Source organism: Primulina tabacum, chromosome 13 (genome assembly GCF_025594145.1).
Source record: "Primulina tabacum isolate GXHZ01 chromosome 13, ASM2559414v2, whole genome shotgun sequence".
NCBI classification, from domain to species: domain Eukaryota; kingdom Viridiplantae; phylum Streptophyta; class Magnoliopsida; order Lamiales; family Gesneriaceae; genus Primulina; species Primulina tabacum.
The window spans coordinates 28,791,710-28,805,195 of NC_134562.1; the positions used below are offsets into that span (position 1 = coordinate 28,791,710).

General features: G+C 39.8%; 1 non-coding gene across 1 annotated transcript; it reads right to left on the minus strand.

Moving 5' to 3' along the window:
• Positions 1-6,874: 6,874 nt before the first annotated feature.
• On the minus strand, positions 6,875-6,981 carry LOC142523557 (small nucleolar RNA R71). Its single transcript, XR_012814745.1, has one exon. It is a non-coding gene; the product is annotated as a small nucleolar RNA R71 (small nucleolar RNA).
• Between the last annotated feature and the right edge of the window lie 6,505 nt (positions 6,982-13,486).

Genomic DNA, 13,486 nt, shown 5'->3' on the forward strand with positions numbered 1-13,486 from the left:
TCGACCGGCCCGATATACGATTTCTAAATAATTGAGTTGTCATTCCAACCATTGTGGCCGATAATCATTTGGATTACTGGTTTATAACATATCATCGAAATACTTGATCTCATCATATTTTCAGCTTGTATCAACTACACAATTACACAATTGAGTAGAAGAATTTCTCTCGATTATGCCCAATTAGTATCTTTGTTATCTAATTAATATAACACAACTACTTTAGAATAAGCATATGAAAAAAGACTAGCAAAAGCATACAAAAATGCTAATAAACTTTATTTTGAAACCAAGTTTCACATATGAAACAAACAGCATAGCGTCTTTGCAGATCTTTGCTTATTTTTCTTCTTCTTCGTCCGGATCGACGAATCTAATAATATATAGCGTTCTCATGCTTATGAATGATGATTTTAGCGCTCCTAACATGAGTATTAAGGTGGTGAATTCACAAATGAAATATTAGGTCTTTCATAAGATAAAATGTTCGATTTCATTTTTGTATGTAGAAAGTTAAACCATTGAAAAACAAGATACACTAATATCTCGTCCACATTTTTTATTTTTTATTTTTTTTTAAAAAAAACCCTTTTTCTTGGTGGACTCTTTTTGGTCTACTTTGGTTGTACCCACATTAAAGTAGAGATGCTCAATAATTGTTACTTAATTCCAAAGAAAAATATAAAAACACTTTGTATGACTTGTGCTTAATTAATGTCAAGTTTTTCCATTCATTGGAACAAGAAATTTAATTAATTGAAAAACAGTTTAGAAAATAATTTTAACTATGTTGATTATTTTATAAATAGTTGTGATCATAATTGAACAAATTTAAAATTAAGGATAAAAAAAGGAGACACGGAATCAAACCAAACACGGGATATTACAGCGAGAGGTGATAAACAATCCTCCGTACCGATTAACACAGCTCATCACCGGGATGAGCCCTCAGTTGGCGAAAATAACCTCTCGGATCACTCTCGAATGCGCTTCTCGGCATCCTGCAGTTCCTTCCGGGGGCTTTCATCATCCTCACAAACCCACCGCGGCGGCGGCGGCAGCAGCAGCAGCAGAGACAGACAACCGCCGTGAGAACCACGGCGGCTATGAGGAACGGCAGGGCCACGTGGACCCATTGTTGGATCTTCTGTCCTCGAGTATCTGGCGGGAAGACTTTGTCCAACCAGGTCAGGGCGTCGGCGCCGAGGTTTTCCATGGCAAGCAGCGCTTCCTTCAGCTTTTCCAGGATAAAGTTCATCACTTCGGAGATGCCCATGGCTCAGATCTGCAGAGAAAATGGCTGCTTCTGCTTGGGGATTTGTGATTTTAGAGGAATCGAGTGGGAATATATAAGGAAAATTATCAGTATTTTGCTTGGAAATTTCAGTGTATAGAAGTACAGCGAGTACGTACTGAGTGCAGTATATTTGAAATGCTGGGATGGATATATATATATAAACTTATACTCCTAAGAAAATCAAGTTTTAACGATAAAATTATATTTTTAATCTTATTAAACATGTATTTTAATATTATATAAAAAATTATTGGAAATAAATAATTTATTTGTGAGACTGGTAAAAAAATAACACTATTTTATACAGATTTAAAAAATTATTAAAAAGTAAACTTTACAAAAAAAAAAAAAAACATCTCTTTCAGCCACATTCATTGAATGTTTTTTTTTAAAAAAACATGTTGAATAATCTGTGTTTGGGAACATGGATTTTTAATTCATAGATTTCGATTATAGTTTAACCGTTTAAAATGAAAAAATTTTGATCAAATTTTAAATCCAGTCATTACTTGTTTAAACATTAGTAAGACAAAGTAGAATGTATGTCAAAAGAAATTATCATTGGGTGAACTTGAAATACATCCTAATTAATATTGAATACTATATAAATATGCGAGGAATAAATTTAAAATTTATTATAATATTTCTTTAAATAACAAAAGTACATTTGAAATATTTGGATTTGAAATCCACGTAACATTAATGTATTTAATGATCTTAATTAATTCAATCTCCACGAATTAATTATTGTATTTATGCAATGTTAATTCCGGATTTTATAGAAAATCGTAACAAAAATTAGATGTCTCATCTCCTCGAAGATAAGTGAATGCAGTGAACAAAATTTTCGAACTTTTGAACTGACTTGTATAAGGTGATAGCAATAAAATACACTCGATACTCCACGGTCCAAATACGTACTAGGGAAGTCGAAGTGCCTTTGTCTTCAAATTTTTCAGACCGTATTTCCTAGCAATTGAACATTCAATCGAAAAATGTTGGATCTTTCCAACACTAAACTAATAAATATAAGAATTAATAATTTATATTTTCAAAATTGAATAAATTAGTAATTAAAAAGTAAATTAAACAAGAGTATATTTGTAAAAAAAAAAAATAGAGAAAATAATACTAAATATGAAAACTTGAATATTTATTTTAGACGAATGAACAAAATACAACTCTTATATTTGGGATGAAGGATATATAATTTGATTAAATATTTTCGTTTGATATATGAAATCGACTTGAGATCTATGATATATGAGATACTGGGAAGCTTCTAGGTCATCAGATCATCCCAGGACTCATGTCGGGAATGAGTCGAAAAGATAAGGGAAGCCAGGGTAAGAACCAACATGAAGGAAGGAGTGCTATTTTATAAGTCATCCTTGGGTTCGCAATAACCAGAGAAACTGACCACAAACAAACCCGAGCTCTCAGCTTAACCAGAGCATTATAAGGAGATTCATTGAATCAGAGACCTCGTCTGTATTATCACATCAAGATCACTGCACAAACACTTCAGAACATACGTCAATCTTGGGCCCACAGATATGTAGGACCGTACTTCGAAATCTTGTCATGTCATTCAGCGCACATAAGGGGTAATGTACAATACCAGAAATAATATGAGTTGTCATTTGTAATAGTGTCAAGGGGCAAAACATAGACATCATCCAGTACTGGAAATAAGTTTATCATTGACTTATCCCCTATAAACACCCAGATTTACTTGATCATAAAACAATCAATTTACTTAACATATTTGCACAAGTACTCAATATACATTATCTATATTGCACTTTCATGTGCGAAAAACAATTGAATAACTTGAGCGTCAAAACGAACACGCCAGAAAACTTTCTGGCGCCTCACTAACATTCTTTGCTCTTAAGGCGTAGATATGGATTCTACCCGAAAATCAGTGCGGATGAACGATTTCCGGAGGGAGACCACGGATTCAGAGGTCCCCCAAGGGAATCCACCCCCTCATCACACTTTCATAATCAACCCAGAACAGTTAACTCAATAGATAGTTGTGGCCGTCTCGCAATCTATTGCGGAGAAATTACCTCCCGACAACAGTCAGATGCACTGAGAAGAAGAGTTCTAGAATGAATCCTTTCCGTGGGACAAAGCCAAGCTAGAGGAAAACTCCCAAGAGTGTTTCAAGGCCCTCACTATGGTCGAGGAACTGGAAGATTAAGGAAGAATAAAAAAAAGTTCGAAGGACAGATCGGGTCATCCCGAGCTCCTTGGGGCTATTTTCTGACTACACACCCTGAAAGCTCCGAAAGATCAGGCGGTACAACTTTGTGATGAGAAGAAACTACCTTACCAACCCTCGTGTTCCTCTAAGGACTCGAGGGTAGCCCTGAAATTTTGTACTTATCACTAGGAATTATACTATGATACCAACGAGTGTAAGAAATTGAAGAGGGATAAATTTTGACTAGATCCTGTTGAAACTGACATGTGAAGAAGTAATGGAAGATAAGAGGGTTGATTAAAAGATTATGCATCTTGTAAAGAACAAAAGTTGATGCCATAATCTCGAAGGATTTGGGGTGGAGTTGGTTGAGAGGGACCCCAAGAAAGAGGGCCACCTCGATATAGAAGGAAGGGATGGGTAACCGAAGACCACTATAGACTTGGTCTCATAAAAAGGTAAAGAATCGCTCAAGAGTTGGTCAGCCCGATCAAAAGGGACGAGAACGAGGATGAGAAAAAAGAGAGAATAGACCCGAGGACTCTGAGGTCCTCGTCGGCTCTCGACCGCAAAGTACTCACCATGGTAGAAAACCATGAGGTACTCGGGGCAGTAGTTTGGGGTTTGCTAGGAGAATGGGATTTGCAGATGCCCTTCTCTAGGCACGGGAAGGCCCAACAATCTGGTGGGTGATTTTGGGATTTTTTGATTTTTTAGAAGGCAAAGCAAAAATGTGTTCTTTGGAAGTAGTAAGGGGAGCATAAATAGTGGAGTCGGAGTGGAGCATGGCAGAATCCAGATCCGAGGATCCATGAAGGTTCGCTCCAGATGTGGAAGAAGTAGAAGTTGACATGATAAGAAGGAAGAAAAGAACTTACGGCATGGTAGGAGGGGAGAGCTGCCCGGAATTAATGACGCGAGTTCGTCGGAGAAGAACAGAGGACGCTGGAATTGCAAGAACAAGAGCAGGACGGTGAGAGTGCAAAAGTATGAAATGCAGAGAGGCAGTCGATATTTATAAGGGTAAGAGCATTAATTAGAGTCATTGATTTAAAGGATAAGTAGATGGTCATGAATAATCTCAAAAAATGCACCGGGTAGTTGAAAATATGGGTCTGGAATATGAAAGACGTCTGTCGAATACCCGTGTTTTTTCGACTTCTAGGGCTCATCGGATCATCCTTGGACTCGGGCTGGGGATGGGTCGAAAAGATAAAGGAAGCCAGGGCAAGAACCAACCCGGGGGTAGGAGTGCTCTTTTATAAACATCCTTGGGTTCGCAACAACCAGGGAAGCTGATAAGTACATTTTGTGCACTTAAATTATCCTTACAATTCATATAGATTGTTAGTTTTCTTGGACAGAATTATGCGTTTTTCTTATTTTTGGTGTGATTGCAGGAATTTAGGTATGACTACGACATGGGCGTGAAAATGAACTAAAATGGCGCTTAGGAGAAGAAGTGTGAGCAAAGCAAGAGCTGATGGCAGTGCATCGCGCATATGCGCGATTTATTTTCGCGCACATGCGCGACTATGGCAGTGAGTTCCGCACATATGCGCCACTCAAGGCACGCACATGAGCGACACAGGCAGGTATGCGCAGAGCAATGGCGCGCATGTGCGCGCAAGAAGAAAGCTACATACAGAAAGAGGCGCGCATATGCGCCGTACTTTGTCGCGCATATGCGCGCGGCGCGATATCCAACAATAAATAGGTTTCGTCGTGGGCATAAGGAGGGGTCGAAAAATTTCTTGCAGCAGCCGACATATCACTCGAAAAAAGGAGAAAAAGTGAAGGCGCACGGAGCACGAGACGCGAAGAACAGAGATAGAAGACGCTGGATCCGGACACGGAGACGCACTTTCATCTCTCGCCAACACGTTCTTAATTCGGTTCCTTACTTTTACGTTTTTAATGAATACAAACAGATTTTGTATTAATTTAAATTCTAGTATGAACTAATTCCATTATCTAGAGATTGACGTAGTCGAGGTTGAACCTATGCTATTGACATTTGAATTTTCATTGAATTAATTCATCGTGTTTATTTGTGATTTCTTGTCTTTAATGCTTTTGGATTACTGGCCATAAAAAGTCTCATGCACGGTTTTGAATGAGAGAAAAAAGTGAGGAATCCTCTTTTCGACTCTAACTCTCCCACTCCAGTCGTTGCTTTTCTTTCTGTGAGATCTAACACTCGAAAGAGGTGATCGAAATTAGGACAGGAGAAATCGCATCGTCAGATGTTTATAACGTGCAAAAGACGTATAACTTTGACGAATCCATAAGAGAACCTTGTTTGCATTTATTACGTGTTACATGATTTTGAATAGACATATTAAAATCGGTAATAGGTAATACAGTTCTATTTATCACTTGAAAAAGAGAATAGAAAATATTGTGAGTTCTTGGTTAATAAATATGGTGCAATTTATTTAAATGTTAGTCAATTTTAATTTAGCATAGGGGAAACCAGATGAAATCATATCTCTAGATTTATTTTCTCATTGAATTTCTACTGCGTGCTAGAATTACAGGAATTGTTATTTTCTTTGAATTGATTATAAACCAACCCTTTGATTTTCTAAATAAATTTGAGCTATGTCAATTATGGTACTTAATATACAGTTTTAAATAATTACTCCTCGTGGGATCGATATCTGTATTCTAACCAGTACTAAAACTTGACACCGTATACTTGCGGTAGTGAAAATACGCAACAAGTTTTTGGCGCCGTTGCGGGGGAGTAAAGTATTTAATTGCATATTGATATCATTACTAAGTAGTCTTGAATTTAATTTAGATTTTATTTTATTTATTTATTTTGTTAATTGATAATCATCTCTGTTTTGCCGTGCATGCGAAAATATCAAAATCCCAACTTGCTGATTTTTGATCCGGAAATCGAAAGAACTATCAGGAGATTAAGGAAAGCAAGGAGAGACGAAATTAAAGCAATGGCTGAAAACAGAGATAATCAGAATGAGCTCCCAAGAGAGCTGCCAATCCGAGAACATATTCGCCCAGTCATAAACGCTCATGACTCTGGAATAGCTCGCGGAACCATTGCTGCTAACAACTTCGAGCTAAATCCCGCACTCATTAACATGGTTCAACAAAACCAATTTGGAGGAGCAGCCACTGCGGATCCCCATCTTCATCTCAGAACTTTTCTGGAGATTACGGACACGGTAAAAATTAACGGTGTTTCTGACGAAATTATTCGATTGCGCCTGTTTCCGTTTTCTCTCAGAGATCAAGCTAGGAGTTGGGTCCAATCTCTACCTCTGGGAAGTATTACTACATGGGCAGATTTGGTTACAAAGTTTCTGTCAAAGTATTTTCCTCCAGCCAAGTCTGCTCAGCTGAAAATAGATATCACCAACTTCAGGCAGAGAGAACTCGAAGTGTTATATGAGGCATGGGAGCGATACAAGGAATTACTCAGGAAGTGTCCGAATCATGGATATGCAGATTGGGTGCAGATTGAGTTATTTTACAATGGTTTGGATGGACCAACTAGAGGGAATGTAGATGCAGCCGTCGGAGGTACTATTTTTTTTAAAACACCTGATGAGGCTTATGAATTGCTTGAACAGATGACCATTAACAGTTATCAGTGGCCGAGTGAGAGATCTGGATCAAGGAAACCTGCTGGAGTGTATGCCGTAGACCCAATCACATCACTTACTGCACAGGTTTCGGCATTGACCGCACAGATTGCAGCGATGAACAAGCCATGCCAATCTACGTCTGATGTAGCATTGGTGACTGCTGATGAAGAGCCAGTTGTGTAGGAAGCTCAGTACATCAATAACAATAGTGGCTATGGAGGTTATCGAGGTAATCCTCCCCCTAATACTTATCACCCAGGTTTGAGGAATCACGAGAATTTCTCTTATGCGAACAACAATAACGTTTTGAATCCTCCACCGGGGTTCAATACACAGAAGGGGGAAGGAAATCCATCTTTTGAAGATCTAGTTGGGACGTTTGTGACTGAGTCTGGGAAAAGAATGGCGAGAAATGAGTCTCGTCTTGATATCATGGAGACACACATGGGCAATATGGGTGCCACGATGAAATCTTTGGAAACACAGATTGGGCAACTAGCAAATGCTTTGAAAGATCAGAATAGAGGACAGTTCCCAAGCAATACAGAGGTGAATCCTAGGGAGCAATGCAAAGCTGTCACATTGAGGAGTGGCAAGGAAATTGGAATCCCAGAGCCTACTGAAGAGAATGCAGAGATTTGTGTTGAGGAAAATGAAGGAAAGAGTGCAAGTGTTGGAGAAGAGAAAGTGGAGGAACCTAAGAAAGTGATTGAGCATCAACCATTACCAAAGGTAAATTTTCCATATCCACAGAGGTTCAAGAAGAAAGGGTTAGACGATCAGTTTGCGAAGTTCCTAGAAATATTTAAGAAAATACACATTAACATCCCATTTGCCAATGCATTGGAACAAATGCCCAATTACGCTAAGTTCATCAAGGATGTGATGTCCAAGAAGAGGAAACTTCAAGAATTTGAGACCGTGAAGCTAACCGAAGAGTGTAGTGCCATACTCCAAAGAAAGCTACCACAGAAACTCAAAGATCCAGGGAGTTTTACTATTCCTTGTGTTATTGGTGGTTCTAAAATAAATAGGGCCTTATGTGATTTAGGTGCCAGTATTAATTTGATGCCTTTTTCTATTTACAGGACTTTGGAGCTTGGCGAGGTGAAGCCTAGCACTATTACTTTGCAGCTGGCGGACATATCACTTACCTATCCACGAGGGATAGTAGAGGATGTGCTGTTAAAGGTAGACAAATTCATATTTCCTGCTGATTTTGTCATTTTAGATATGGAAGAAGACCAGGAAACTCCGCTTATCTTTGGAAGACCGTTCTTGGCCACCGAAAAAGCTTTGATTGATGTGCACAAGGGCGAGCTCACACTGAGAGTAGGTGGAGAGGAAGTCATGTTCAACATCTACAACACCATCAGAGGACCGAATGAGGTAAGTACTTGTAATAGCATTGATATCATTGATTCTTGTGTATCCCATGTTGGTGTAGGTAGGATACCGAAAGACTTTTTGGAGAGATGCTTGTTGGAGTCAGCTTCTACAGTGGATGAAGAGGACTGGGAGGTGCGAGAGGATCTACTTGCTCTCAATACGCTACCTAAAGAAAAGATTAATGCCCAACTTGAAGAGTTACTTGAAGATCCAAGTAAAGAGGTACCAAAAGCATCCCCTGCATTAAAGGATTTACCGAGTCACTTGTGCTATGCATTCCTAGACGAGAGTTTGTCCTATCTGGTAATCATCTCTTCTGCTCTTACTATTGAAGAAAAGGATAAGTTGTTGAGAGTATCGTGAGAGTTTAAATCTGCTTTGGGATGGACAATCTCTGATATCAAGGGGATTAGCCCTACTGTTTGTATGCATAAAATCTTGATGCAGGAGTCCTATTCCCCCTATGTTGATCATCAGAGGAGGCTTAATTCAGCCATGAAAGAGGTTGTGAGAGCTGAGGTATTAAAGTTGTTAAATGCTGGTGTTATTTATGCTATATCTGACAGTTCTTGGGTTTCACCAGTACAAGTAGTGCCTAAAAAAGGGGGTATAACTGTGGTGAGAAATGAGAATAACGAATTGATATCAACTCGTCCAGTGACTGGTTGGCGAGTGTGTATAGACTACATAAATTGAATGATGCTACTAGGAATGATCACTTCCCTCTTTCCTTTATTGACCAGATGCTTGATAGAGTAGGTGGTTATCATTATTATTGCTTTCTAGATGGTTATTCATGTTACAATCAGATTGTCATAGCACTGGAGGATCAAGAGAAGACTACCTTCACTTGCCCCTACGGTACATTTGCTTTCAGGAGAATGTCATTTGGTCTCTGCAATGCACATGCTACTTTTCAGAGGTGTATGATGGCCATATTTTCTGACATGGTCGAGGAAATAATGGAAGTTTTTATGGATGATATATCTGTCTTTAGTTCATCATTTGATCATTGTTTGCAGAATCTAACGCTTGTTTTGCAGAGATGTCGGTAGATGAGTTTAGTGTTGAATTGGGAGAAATGTAACTTCATGGTGCAAGAAGGTATTGTGCTTGGGCATAAGATTTCGGTTAGAGGGATAGAAGTGGACAGAGCCAAAGTTGTGGCAATTGAAAATCTCCCACCGTCGAAGAATGTGAAAAGGATCCGAAGTTTCTTGGGACATGCTGGGTTCTATCGTCGTTATATTAAAGATTTCTCTAAAATTACTAGACCTTTATGTAATTTGTTAGAGAAAGATTCTACATTTATTTTTGACGATGATTGTTTGCAGGCGTTTAACAGGATCAAGACAGCACTGATTTCTGCACCCATTATGATAGTGCCTGATTGGAAGGAGCCCTTTGAGCTCATGTGCGACACTAGTGACTATGTTGTGGGAGCAGCATTGGGACAAAGGCGAGACAAGATGTTCAAGGCTATCTACTATGCAAGTCATACACTTAATGCAGCCCAACAGAATTACACAACTACTGAGAAAGAGATGCTAGCAGTGGTGTTTGCATTCGATAAGTTCAGAACATATCTCATTGGCACCAAGGTAACTGTTTTCACTGACCATGTAGCTCTTCGTTACTTGTTTGACAAAAAGGATGCAAAGCCCAGGTTGATACGATGGATACTCCTACTTCAAGAATTTGACTTTGAAGTCAAAGACAAGAAAGGTTGTGAGAACCAGGTGGCAGATCACCTGTCACGCTTGGAGCTGGAAGGAAGAGCTGAAGGTGGAGTGATCAATGAGTCGTTTCCAGACGAAAAACTCTTCAAGGTAAATGTTATACATCCTTGGTTTGCAGATATAGCTAATTTTCTTGCTGCAGGAGAATTACCACCAGATTTAACTTATCACCAAAAGAAGAAATTTCTTCATGATGCCAAGTTTTATCTGTGGGATGATCCTTTCTTGTTCAAGAGATGCGCTGATCAGATAATTAGACGATGTGTAGCAGAGGAAGAAGCGGGTATGATTCTAGAGCAGTGTCATTCCTCACCCTATGATGGACACTTTGGAGCATCTAGAACAGCAGATAAGGTATTACAGTCTGGTTTTTATTGGCCTAATCTGTTTAAGGACAGTTATACTTTAGTTAAGTCATGTGATAAATGCCAAAGAGTTGGCAATATTTCTAGACGACATGAATTACCACTAACAAATATTTTGGAGGTGGAACTCTTTGATGTCTGGGGTATTGATTTTATGGGTCCATTCCCATCCTCTTTTGGTCAATCTTACATTTTACTTGCTGTTGATTATGTGTCCAAATGGGTGGAAGCAATTGCCACCAGTACTAATGATGCTCGAGTTGTTGTTAAGTTTGTCCACAGGAACATCTTCACAAGATTTGGAACGCCTTGAGCCATTATCAGTGATGAAAGTACGCATTTCTGTAACAAAATTTTTAACTCACTATTGGCCAAGTATGATGTGAAGCACATGTTGACACTAGCATACCATCCGCAAGATAATGGGCAAGCAGAAATATCCAACCGGGAGATCAAGCAGATATTAGAAAAAACAGTGAAGACAAACCGGAAGGATTGGGCGATTAAGCTAGATGATTCTTTATGGGCGTACAAGACTGCATACAAGACACCTATCGGGATGTCGCCTTATAAGTTGGTCTTTGGGAAAGCTTGCCGTCTACCTGTGGAACTGGAGCACAAAGCATTTTGGGCTGTGAAAAAGCTAAATTTTGATATGGGAGCATCTGGCGAACAACGACTGCTGCAACTGAACTGAGATGGATGAATTCAGGAATGATGCATACGAGAATGCAAAGATATACAAAGAAAAGACCAAGAGATGGCACGACAAGCAGATTCTTCGACGAGATTTCGAACCAGGGCAACAAGTGTTATTATTCAATTCTCGACTGAGGTTGTTTCCTGGTAAGTTAAAATCACGATGGTTTGGACCATTCACAGTGGAAACAGTGTATCCACATGGGGCAATTGAGCTAAAACGCAAAAATGGTGAGACATTCAAAGTCAAAGGTCAGAGGGTCAAGCACTATTTTGGGAGTGAAGTGAGACACATGGACAACCTCTTCCTGGGAGAACCAAAATAGACTGAAGAAAGTCAGGCTGATGACAGTTAAACCAAGCGCTGTGTGGGAGGCAACCCACAATTATTTTTAGCATTCATTTTATTATTTTATTTCAATTCCTTAGTTTATTAATTTTAACTTTTTCTATTCAAGTATTAATTTGCATTGTGTTATGTTTGCAGGTAATTATTTTTAGCATTCGTTTTATTATCTTATGGACAGAGACCATCGCGCATATGCGCGATTTATTTTCGCGCACATGCGCGACTATGGCAGAAGGTTTGGTGCATATGCGCCATTCATGGCGCACATATGCGCAAGAATACAAGGTGCCCAACTCGGAAGGCAGAGACCATCGCGCATATGTGCGATTTATTTTCGCGCACATGCTCGACACTCACAGAGACGTCTGTGCATATGCGCCCTTGAGGGCGCACATATGCGCGAAAGAAGCACATGAGGGGCAGAGGCATTCGCGCATATGCGCAGGATTCAGACGCGCATATGCGTGTGACCTGTTATTAAAAAAAAAAAGATCGTGAAACCCTCTTCAGATTGAACACAGCCGCTCCCCCTTACAAAAAAAAAAACACAATCCTCTCACGCCTCCTCCGCTGCCTCTCACGCAAAGCCGCCACCGCCGCACCTCGCCGCTAGCTGAACACCAAAGCTTTAACCACACTCCGATTTCTGGTCATCTCCTCATTCAAGTAAGAGGTTTTCTCCAGATTTTGTTAAAATTTTCACAATAGTAGAAATTGTGTTCGATATATTTGAGGAACCTTTAATAGTGTGAATTGGACACTTGTTGTTGTTCTCGAATAGTTTGTGACTCGGTCGTATATTGTATTGCTAACCGGATAACTTTGGTGGGGTGAGATTCTAATTGCTACGCACATTGTGGTACAATTACCGGATTTTGGGCTTTTCAGTTGTTGAATTTATTGTTGGGTGTGAGCTTTGCATATTTAATTGATATGGCACCGAAAAAGAAGTCAAAGAAGGGTGCTTCTTCTTCTGCAAGCTTTGATTTGCACCGATTTTGGAATGAGGAAGCCCAGCAAATTTATGAGAGCTCTATGACTCGGTCCATCATTCCGGAGAGGGGATTTAATTTATCAATAGCACGTGGTGTGATTGTGAATGAACTGGAACGAAGACAATGTTTTGAATTTGCTCACCCTTCTCTAGATGCTGTGATTTCAGTTAAGCGGGAGTTCTATGATAATATGCGGATACGCCATGACGAGTCGAAAGTATTGGTGAGAGGTAAATTGGTATCGTTTGACTCTCAAACGATAAACATGATCTATCAGATGCCAAGCCTCGAAGAAGACGAGTACAATGAATTTCTAGAATATGGGGTTAACTATTCAGAGGTCATTCGGACCGTATGTCAGGCAGGTGCTGTATGAAAAATGAGTTCGAGTGGTCCAATTTCTCTAAAGAAATCTGATATGGGCCCCAATGCAAGTGCGTGGACATCCTTCATATTGGCCCGAGTTCTCCCATCCTCGCACTACCATGATGTAACCAAAGACAAAGTTGCACTTGTCTATGCTATTTTGATGGGCAAATCTGTTGACTTGGGGAAAATAATTTATGGATCGATAATGAGAGCCGGCACAGGATTAGCCAAGGTCGCCCTTCCATGCCCTCACATTGATACCGAGATATGCAGACAGGCCGGCGTGTCCTGATCGCCTGATGAGCAAGTGCTTAAGCCGAAGGCTCCCATTGTTGCCTTCTTTGGAGCTGCCTCTTATATTCCCCACAAGTATCCAGATGACGAGGAGCTCCCACATCCACAGCTTCCACCGCCACCACCACCGGAGGTAGCCAGACAGCGCAGGGAAACCGATT